Source organism: Pongo abelii, chromosome X (assembly GCF_028885655.2).
Source record: "Pongo abelii isolate AG06213 chromosome X, NHGRI_mPonAbe1-v2.0_pri, whole genome shotgun sequence".
In the NCBI taxonomy this organism is placed as follows: domain Eukaryota; kingdom Metazoa; phylum Chordata; class Mammalia; order Primates; family Hominidae; genus Pongo; species Pongo abelii.
The window spans coordinates 161,783,343-161,794,412 of NC_072008.2; positions in this window are offsets into that span (position 1 = coordinate 161,783,343).

Genomic DNA, 11,070 nt, shown 5'->3' on the forward strand with positions numbered 1-11,070 from the left:
AAACGGCACCTTTTCACTGTGCCCTCACATGGCAGAAGGGGCAAGGAGCTCCTTTGGGCCTCTTTAATATGGCACTATTCTCATCATGAGAGCTCTGCCCTTATGACCTACTTACCTCCCAAAGGCCCCACCTCCTAATACCATCACCTTGGGGGTTAAGATTTTAACATAACAATTTTGGGGTGACACAAAGATTCAGACAATAACACCTTTTTAAAGTTAACATGGGTCTTTTTACATATTTGTAAAGTTTACTTGTACATATACTAGCATGTTCCAAGAACAACTTATATTTCTAGAAACACCATAAAATCCCTGTGGAAGGAATACAGATCTGCAAACAATTGAGAAGTTCATTGAAAAGCTAACAAAATTTCCTTGATTGAATTTTTCTTTCGTAATTTTAAATTCTCATATTTTAGAATTTGAGGTTTGTAAACATCTTGAGATATTGTATGTGCTCATTTTCCCCAAACTTTGTTATGGTAAGTATATATTGGTATGAAATGTTCCTGTTAATGTTAGAACAGGAATGGTTTGCTCTGAAGATCTTCATTTTGTCTTTGAAAGTATAAATATGGATTTTTACGTAATTACAAAGACTATGAAGAAAAAAAACTCTTTCGAGATATGAATTACAGGCCAAAAATTAAGGTAATTATTTAACAGATATTTAAAAGCACCCATTATGTGTCAGGAACTGTGTTAGGCTCTGTTAATTAAATGAAACATATTTAAGTCTTACCTCTGCCAGATAATTTCTGTTAGAGTGGTTTACATTTTCAGAATAACATAACCATCCTGATTTGACATATTTTGAAGTTTAATATTAGTATAGCGTACTAGGAGAGGATATGGGCAAAAGATTGACTACAGAACTTGATGCTGAGAAATGTGTTAGAAATGCAACTTAAATTGAACTGCTTTTCATTATAAAATGGATGTTCAGTTAAGAAAATTTAGACAACAGGAAAACAAGATGTTCTATTTGCAGTCCCCTTTGATATTTCTGTGTATTCTGTTTCTTTTTCTGTGCATAGGTTTTTTGAAAACATAGCTGAAATGATTTTGTCTTAATCCTGCTTTCTTCACTTAGCATGAAATTTGTGGGTTGTTTTTAAAACTTTTTCTCTATTGTAAGTAAAGAACAGTTTATGTTTACATAAGACTTTTTCTTATATTTAGGGTTTTTTCTGAGACTAGATTACCAATGGAATTACGAAGTCAATGATCATACCATTTCATTACCTGGGGTTAACTGAAAGTATTGTTTAGTTAGAACTTGTTTGACACAGAGGCTGTGAGGCTGATGAGTTTTCGAACAGGTATGTTGAGAATTGAATGAAGAATCAACAGGCAAAAACTTAAGAAATTGTTTTTGTTCTCACCTTAAAAGCCCAGAATCATAGGTGTTTCTTTGCAGGTTTTACAATTTAAAACACACAAGCCAAATTGGTGTTTTCTTTTTTCCAGCTGTTATTAATGTAACGTTTTTCTAAATTCATGTTTTTCCTGTACTTCAATTGTGCTTTCCATCATCCCCTGCTCCCCCTACCCATCCTCTTCAATATAAAGACACTGACATCTGTAGGGAGAAGCACCTTATTCAAGGCCATACAGCGGCTAGTTGCACAGCCAGAATGACAGCCACATTTCCTTGCTTCTGGGAAAATTTACCCCTCTATACCATGATGCCTTGCTCCTTTACTTAGTAACAGCTAAGTTTGGGAAAAATGTTAAGGTCCATTTTTTAATGAATGAACGCTCTGCCTTTATATATTTGCTATTCACAGCCTTAAACTTCAGTGATGTCTTTAAAGATCTTAAACCATTTTTTGAAGGTTTGCCTTCATTGGTTCTAATCCCATACTCTTGTGATAGTCATGGCTATGACAATTTGGTGCCAATGTGGGATGGGGTTGCCTCTGAAGACACTCCTGAGTGCAAGGGCAGCACCCATCACAGCTGGTGTTGGGTTCAACTACACAAACTCCCATGACATGGAAAGGCCTCCTGTTACCAGTTTGCTCTGAAGGACATTGGAGAGGCAAGACAGCATGCCAGAGGGTGGCTTTAGGCAGAGTTCTATGGGAATTATCTTGGCAGTCCCCACAGACTGCACAAAAGGACATAGGAGTCACCTTGGCTTTAGAAGCCATGAGGGACCACCCTCTTAACAGTTCCCTGTGCATGTAGCATCCTTGGTTTCTGGCTAGGGACAAAGCCCAGGAACAAGTTGTACACTGTGCTCTTGGAGCCCAAGCTGTGACTCTTAGGAGGTGTTTACATTCATTTGCAGCCCTCCTAGCTTGGACACAGGATACTTCGCTGAGCGTTTTACCAGAAGCAGTCTCTTGTCACACAGCTGGTGGTCTACCTTCATCAGGTTTCCAGGGGAACCAAGCTAGAAAGCTATCCAACGTCAGTGCCAAATCTTAAAAGAGAAAGGGATTTGAAACACCTCACTCATAACCTGTTGAATCTTGCATAATCATGGCCCAGTTTTTGTCATTGGCCTGCTTCCCTTTTCAGTTCCTTTTGTAAGGCCTCTTAGCTAATAACTGCGGAAAATGTAGTAATATTGTCTTCAGTAAATTTTAAGGGTCAGATGGAAACATTTCTGTCTGGGTTAGGTGAAAGAATCAGCCAGGAGGTCCAAGTAGTTAATCTCCAAAGTTCCTTAATAAGTGGATCTGAAAACATTTTTCTCAACTCAAAACCAAGTGATGTTATAAATTTAGTGAACCTATGAAGTCATTGCAGAGTGCAAGCTTTTAAGGCTTGTAGCCCAAACTAGGCAATAACTAAAATTTTCATTTTCACACTTTTTATTTTGAAATTTTGTAACTATGACCAGTGTGATCGTCAGGCCTGCTAATTAACCATATTTCCTATATATTCATACTCTTTTCTGTACTCAGGGAGAACTGCTTGTATGACCAGTTGTGAGAAGGTACCAGTTTGAGATTGGAAGTGTCCAAGGCTGGAGAAATTGATTCACGTATTATGTGCACACAGTTGCTTTTCTTGTTTGGTTAGGAGAAGATGGCCCAGGATCTCATCTGCACATGAAAATTCATATGGATTATGCCCTAAAGTTTAACTAGAGAATATACTTGTGTTTGTGTTCCTCTCTTGTCTGATGTCAGATTTAGCTGTAGTCACGTCAGAAAGGATAGACCTGGTGTGCACGGTATTTTTGAGCAGTTTCTTTATAAAGGATCATGCCTCTTGATTATGGTTTTCAAATAATTTTATGTGTTAGTTGATTGTGTGACAACTCTATTTGCCTTCTGTGGATATTTGATATACAGGTAGGCAATGACCAAATAGGATTTTTTTCCAGATTTTCCAAGTACACCCATCTTAGACTGAATCAGTTTATTTTCCCTAGATCAAAGCTGTGGATTCTAGAGTAAAAGTAAAAAATTTAAAGGTAAAAGGTCAGTGGATAACAATCTCTTGCATTTGTCTATTTTTGCTTGTATTACCTGTGCTTTTAGAGTCATATCCCAGAAAATCATTGCCCAGATGAATGTTATCAACCTTTTTCCCTATGTTTTCTTCCAGTAGTTTTTACAGGTTCAGGCCTTATGATTAAGTCTAATCCATTTTGAGTTGATTATCATATATGGAATGAGATAGGGGTCCAATATCATTCTTCTGTATGTGAATATCCAGTTCCCCAAGCATCATTAATTGAAGAGCGTTTCCTTTCCCCATTTTGTGTTCTTGGCATCTTTATTGAAAATGAGTTAGCTGTAGTGTGTAGATTTACTTCTGGGCTCTCTATTCTGTTCTATTGCTCTATGTGTCTGTTTTACACCAGTACCATGATGTTTTGATTACTGTAGCTTTGTAGTTGATTTTGAAATCAGAAAGTGTGATTTTATGAGTTTTAGGATTGTTTTCTATTTCTGTGCAAAATGTCATTGGAATTTTGATAGGGATTGTATTGATTCTGTGGATTGCTTTGGGAAGTATGAACAGTTTGACAGTTTTTATTATTATTATTATTATTATACTTTAAGTTTTAGGGTACATGTGCACAATGTGCAGGTTAGTTACATATGTATACATGTGCCATGCTGGTGTGCTGCACCCATTAACTCGCCATTTAGCATTGGGTATATCTCCTAATGTTATCCCTCCCCCCTCCCCCCACCCCACAACAGTCCCCAGAGTGTGATGTTGCCCTTCCTGTGTCCATGTGTTCTCATTGTTCAATTCCCATCTATGAGTGAGAACATGCGGTGTTTGGTTTTTTGTCCTTGCGATAGTTTACTGAGAATGATGATTTCCAATTTCATCCATGTCCCTACAAAGGACATGAACTCATCTTTTTTTATGGCTGCATAGTATTCCATGGTGTATATGTGCCACATTTTCTGAATCCAGTCTATCATTGTTGGACATTTGGGTTGGTTCCAAGTCTTTGCTATTGTGAATAGTGCCGCAATAAACATACGTGTGCATGTGTCTTTATAGCAGCATGATTTATAGTCCTTTGGGTATACAATTATTCAGTCCATGCACATGGGGTATCTATCCATTTATTTGTGTCTTCTTCAATTTCTTTCATTGGTATTTTACAGTTTTCAGTGTATAGACTTTTACTTTCTTGGTTCAATTTATTTCCAAGTACTTTTTGGCTATTGTAAATGTGATTGTTTTCTTGATATCTTTTTCAGATAGTTCATTGTTAGCATATAGAAATAGTACTGATTTTTGTATGTTGACTTTGTATCCTGCAACTTTCCTGAACTTATTTATTGGTTCTAACAGTTTTTGGTGGGATCTTTACAGTTTCAATATGTAAGATCATGTCATCTGTAAACAGAGACAGTTTAACTTCTTCCTTTCTGATTTGGATGCCTTTTATTTCTTTTACTTTACTAATTGCTTTATCTAGCACGTCTGCCACATTGTTTGTGTCTTCTCTGATTTCTTTCATCAGTGTTTTGTAGTTCTCCTTGTAGAGATCTTTCACTCCCTTGGTTAAATGTATTCCTAGGTATTTAAATTTTCATTGGTGTTAGATTTTTAACTAATTTTCAACTTTACTATAGCAACTGGTTGCAATACCAGAGTAAAATGGCAATGCTGGCTTTTTGTGTGTGTGTGTGTGTCACACTGAGACACTGATACCAGTGATGCATTAAAAAGTGTGGTGCACAGACGTCACCACTGTGCGATGTATTTATGTAACAAACCTGCACATGTACCCTCTGAACCTTTAAAAAGAGAAAAAAAAATGGACTGTAGTTGCCTTTTTCTTCTCCACTTGGTCCTCAGCCACCAGATCCCAAACTGATTCTGCAAGAAATCCAGGTAATTAGCAACTATAGGGAAATCTGATTACTCATACTAATGACCAAGGAAAGGATCATTACCCTGGTTATCTGAGAGATGACCATGGTCTAGGACTTTCTCTTTTAACTTTTCTGGCTAGAGTTTGTGCAGGTCAGATGATAGGGGAAGAAGGTCCAGAGAAAATAAATTTTATCCTAGGGAAGGAGTGGACAAGTCCCAAAACAAAGATGACTCTGGAAGACAAAAGGCAAGCAGAATGGGAATCTGGCCCTGAAAATAGAGGCAGGAAAGCTGGAAACTAAGGACTGATCCCCTTCCCTTCTTCTCTGGTCCCTACCACACCCTCCTCCTTATGTATCCAGTGGCCCATCTCTCTACCCCAGCCCCTAACCTCCACCTGTCCCATTTCTCCTTGGTGAAAAGTTAGTTACATCAGGAACTTCTGAAAGTTGATGGGGCCCAAATTGGTTCTGGGAGAAATCTAGTAACCGTAGGGAAAACGGATTACTGATACTAATGACCAAGGAAAGGATCATTTAAAAAGCTGATAATAAGAATACACCTTCAAAGAGTTTTCTTTTAAAGGGGGAGGAATATGATCAGAGTACTGGGCAGCTCAAACTTTTCATGCGTGACTACATATGTGATGAGACAAAATTATTTAGATTATTACTGAATAATGGCAAATAGATATCAGTATTTTAGTACTTAAAAGCGGCAGGGTATACTGAAATACTGAACACTGCTTATGGCAATTATCAACCATATTAAATATTATAAACATGATTTAATATGACTTTTATTAACCTGCCCCCTTCAGGGAAGTCTCCTTCCAACCCCAGAAAATATTTCTACAGAATTATAATTAGTATATGTAAAGTATTTCAGAGCAACATACATTTTAGGAAATGTTTTCAAAACTTCAAATGAGATGGCAATTGGATATTTTGGAAAATCAAGCAATCTTTGGGTCTTCTATTAAAGTGTAAATATTTGTTGCGAGCTTTCATTCTGCTGTGGGTTCCAAAGTGCCAGGGCACCTGAGAATTTGTGGTAGAAATTCAAGTTGCTGTTTTCTTAAGGTAATTTTTCTTTTTCCTTTCATATATTTATTTGCATTGGTAAAGACTACCATTTATGACAAAGATGAAACCTTCGTGAACATGTATCTGATGAATAACATTACGTGAAAATGTATAAAGTGTTAGAAATACAAGGAAAATGGACAGAAACATTAATAGGAGTCCTAATATACTAATTGCAGTCATTTACAGGTTAATTAGGCAAGACTGCTAGTAATGCTAATTTAATAAATGTTGGCACCTACAAACCCAATTCTCAAAAATCATTTACAAAAAGTGAGCACATATTAAGCTAATGAAGAAAATGTTAAATTTCCAAAAGTGCAAATCATCTGGGCCACATTTTCTGACCGTAATGCAGATAAAATTGGAATGAATAATGGTTTAAATGAGAAAAATATGAAACATTTCAAAATTAAGCACTATGTTTAAGAACTTTTAGGTCAAAATTATAATTACAAAATTATTTAGAATTTGATGCAACGAGAACACTAATAAGCTTGAGAACAGGGGATTCAGATTAAAATACAAGCCTTTGTTGCTAAACTCAAAAGAATAAAAAACAAATCAAGTGACCAACAGTAACTTTTGCTTCCTTCATCATTAAAAGTAAAGATAATCTGTCTCTTAGGATAATACTATGTGTCTCCTGTCTTAACTCTGTCAGTATTTATGTGAATCCTTCCAATAGCTTGGCATTCTTTCCTTTGGTGATCTTGTCTCCCCACTCCTTAGTCACTTATTCCCATGGTCACACCTGAGACCTTGTCATTACCAACCACTGCCGCTCCTTCCTAATTTCAGCCTCAAGCCATTCTGCTCCCTGACCACCACCTCCTACCTTTTCAGGTTTTCACTGCCCTGCACATCCTTACTTCTCTTCTTTTGTGTTTCATTCTTTGTACATGTTGTCAATGTTCTTGTCATCCAGCTTTGCTATACTGACTTAGCTGAGTCACTGTCTTGGTTCAGACCAACTCTGCCAATTCCCAGGCAGCTTAATGTAACTAAAAAAAGGTCACCACTGCAAGTCTCAAGAGGGCAGTGATGCTGTGCAGTGATCCATTCATTCCCCTTGCAAGACAGTTTCATACCCTCTCTCCTGGTCTCAAACCCTGACACTCCCTGTCTGATTGTTGCTCACAGCTGATGTTCCTGCTTTCTAGTTGGCCAAGAAGACTGAAGTAACGATAGGACTCTCCATGCACTCCACCCCACATCTACCCACCATCTGCCCATATTCATAAGCCTTTGCTTCATCCTCCTCATCTCAGCCCCCAGTCTTGCCCTAACCAAAGCATTGTAAACATTTCCAGGGCAATGTATGGTATATTTGTAACATTGCCTGGCTCAGCCTCCAGTTAGAGGAGTTCTGGCCTAGGCAGTGCACATGCTATTTCCTAAGTACCAATGACCTTTTCTGTTGAGTGCTCTGGCCACAAAATTGTATTGATTTTAAGTGATACACCCCAAACCTATTTTTCCCTTAGGCCTTGTTACTGTTAGTATATTAATTTGCTAGAGCTGCTGTTACAAAGTATGATAAACATCTCATAGTTCTGGAGAATTGAAGTCCAAGGTCAAGTGTTGGCAGAGCCATGCTCCCTCTGAAGGCTCTGTGGAAAGATTTGTTCCAAGCCTCTCTCCTAGCTTCTAGTAGTTCTTGGCTTGTGGTAGCAGAACTCCAATTTTCACCTGGTGTTTTTCCTGTGCGCACATTTCCCCTTTTTATAAAGACACCAGTCATTGGATTGGGGCCCACCTTACTCCAGTATGACCTCATCTTAACTAATTACATCTACAATTTGACCGCTACCCCCACCCCCAATAGGATCACATTTACAGGTACTGAGGGCAAGGACTTTGACATCTTTGGAGGACACAATTCAACTTACAACAGCTGCTGTGCAATTTTGCAGAATTTTAAAGTTTTAGGAGCACATGCATTGCATTATAGTACACAGCAGAACACTCTGTACTTTACTTTTTGTTTCCATTGATAAAGTGTCCCTGCAATCTTAAAGAGAAGAAAGGTTCTCCCCTGCAACTTGTCTCTCTCCTGAATCCTCCATCTTTCTCCACTGAATCTTTCTTATCTTAAAAAAAAACAACAAAAAACAAAAAAAACTCTCTTGGCCCCTCAAGCTGTCATCCTTACTTGTCTTCACAGAAAATTGCTTGGAAGTATTCTGTACTCACTTTCCTTTTTTTCTCTCCTGTTCTCTTCTAACCAGGTTTTTCTATGCTATATTCCACAGAAACTGCTCTTGTCAGGGTCTCCAGACATGCACATTGCAAGATCCAATGGTCAGTCTTCATCTTCATCTTATTAGATCTATCAGCAGCATTTGACACAGTTGATTGCTCTCTCCTTTTAACTCTGCCTCTTTGGTTTCTAGTATATTTGCCTGGTTTTCCTCCCACCTCCCCGCCTGCCCCTTCTCAGTTTCTATCTTCTATGACCTCTAAATTCTAGTGTTCCCTAAGGCTTACTCCTCAGACCTCTTTTCTGTGTATTTGAGGAACTCATCCAATCTCATGTCAATGATTGTCCTCCCTGCACTGATAATGCCCAGATTTTTATCTCCAGCTTGGACCTGTAAACCTCAGAATTTTAGACTCACATATCCTACTGCCTACTTGACATCTCCATATGTGAAACTTAATAGGCATCTCAAACTGAATGTGTTGAAAACTAAACTGATTCTTCCTCCTTCCTCTCCTCACCTCAAATCCCACCCATGCTCTTATACATCATATTCAGTTCATCAGCAATTCCTGACTAAATTCATGGTTTATCCAAAATTTGACCACCTCTCATCGCCTCTTCAGCTACCATCCTGGTCCAAGTCACCAACATCTCTCATGTGGATCATTGCAACAGCCTCCTGATTTGGCTCCCTGGTTCCACAGTCGCTCCTCTTCAGACCATTCTCTACAAGAAGCCAGAGGAATTCTGGTACAAGTAAGTCAGATCAAGTGTCTCTTGTGCTTAAAACTTTTCAGTGACTTCTATCTGATTCAGAGCAAAGCCAGAGTCCTTACAATGATGTACAAGCCCTACCTGATCTCGGTCCCACACCCCCTCTCTAAATTAATCTATGTGAGTCAGCCCCTACCCCCCACCCCCAACCCCGCTCTCTCTCTCTCTTTCTTCATTTACCCCCTTTTCATTCTTCCCTGGCTCATTCTGCTCTAGCACACCAGTTCCTTTGCTGTTCTCGAAACATACTCGTTTTGCTCCTGCCACAGGACTTTTCTACTTGTTACTCTCTTTTCCTGGAAGGTACAGATATCTACATGGTTTACTCCTTAACACTTTCAGATCTTCACTCAAATATAACTTCAAATATAAGCTTCATTACTACCCCACTCCCTCACACAAATGCGTATCATTATCCTTCTTCCTCGTTTTGTTTTCCCTTTAGTGCTTAACTCTAGGGTAATTATATGCCATGGTTTGCCAGGGACAGTCTGGTTTTTTTTTGTTGCTCACAACTATTAATTATTTTTAGCTCCTCTTTCTACTTTCAGTAGAAGCCCAGCTTGGATGATAAACTATGTGGTTAGTCTCCTCATCACTATTTTACATGCTATATATTTATATTACTCGTTGTCTGTGTCCCTACCCTAGAACTTAAGTTGTATAAGGGCAAAAATTTTTGTTCTAATCTTCACCTGTCCCTAGTACCTACAACAGTGCTTTGCATACAGTGAGGATTCATATATTGCATGCATGAATGAAACACTGTTTAAAAATCTGTTCTTTTGCCAGGCACAGTGGCTCACGCCTGTAATCCCAGCACTTTGGGAGGCCGAGGCGGGCGGATCACGAGGTCAGGAGTTCGAGACCAGCCTGGCCAACATGGTGAAACTCTGTCTCTACTAAAAATACAAAATTAGCTGGGTGTGGTGGCGTGTGCCTGTAATCCCAGCTACTCAGGAGGCTGAGGCAGGAGAACTGCTTGAACCGGGACCCGGGAGGCAGAGATTGCGGTGAGCCGAGATCACACCATTGCACTCCGGCCTGGGCAACAAGAGTGAAACTCTGTCTCAAAAAAAAAGAAAAAGAAAAAGAAAAAAAATCTGTTCTTTTTTTTTTTTCTTTGGAGACAGAGTCTTCCTCTGTCACCTAGGCTGGAGTGCAGTGGTGCAGTTTTGGCTCACTGCAACCTCCATCTCCCGGGCTTAAGTGATCCTCCTGCCTCAGCCTCCCAAGTAGCTGGGACCATAGGCATGTGCCACCACGGCCAGGTAATTTTTGTATATTTTGTAGAGATATGGGTTTCATCATGTTGCTCAGGCTGGTCTTGAACTCCTGAGCTCAGGCAATCTGTCCACCTCAGCCTCGTAAAGTGCTGGGATTATAGGTGTGAACCACCACGCCTGGCAAAATCTGTTCTTTTATGATAAAATATGCTCAAATGTTTAAAAATAAGTCTGGCCCCTTTAAGAAGAGTTTATGAGGACAGATGTCTTCGAAATTGCTATTGGTGTTAAAAAACATATTTGTGAAATTGCTGTTGGAAACTTGTGGAGATTTAAAGTGCAGAAGTTCAATAATTGGTCTGAGATGTGATGCTTCATTGATACTACATTATGTCCCAAGGAAAAGGTGAGACTTCTTAAAAATCAAAATTAATTATTTCCATTGTGGTTTGTCAGTGCCTCTTTG